This window comes from Theobroma umbraticum, unplaced genomic scaffold, assembly GCF_002168275.2.
Source record: "Theobroma umbraticum cultivar Fairchild unplaced genomic scaffold, ASM216827v3 scaffold_106.0, whole genome shotgun sequence".
In the NCBI taxonomy this organism is placed as follows: domain Eukaryota; kingdom Viridiplantae; phylum Streptophyta; class Magnoliopsida; order Malvales; family Malvaceae; genus Theobroma; species Theobroma umbraticum.
The window spans coordinates 614,355-614,623 of NW_018397276.1; positions in this window are offsets into that span (position 1 = coordinate 614,355).

Below are 269 nucleotides of genomic sequence, written 5' to 3' on the forward strand. Positions count from 1 at the left end.
GATTAACTCAATGGAAGGGGAACCAAAAATTAAAGATCTTACCAAGTTGATTCTCACCGTGAATAATTAAACTCATCAATCTTTAACAATAAGATATTAAGATTATAAATATTCCATGTTCAACGGTATACTTTTTCCCTTTTAATATGGTCATTTAAGTACGCTACAAAAATAAATGCGAAGTTTTATGAAGCAAACATACCTTCCCCTATATTTGTTGGGCCTAATTATAAGTGTGCAAATAGAAATTATTATCACAATCAAATTAT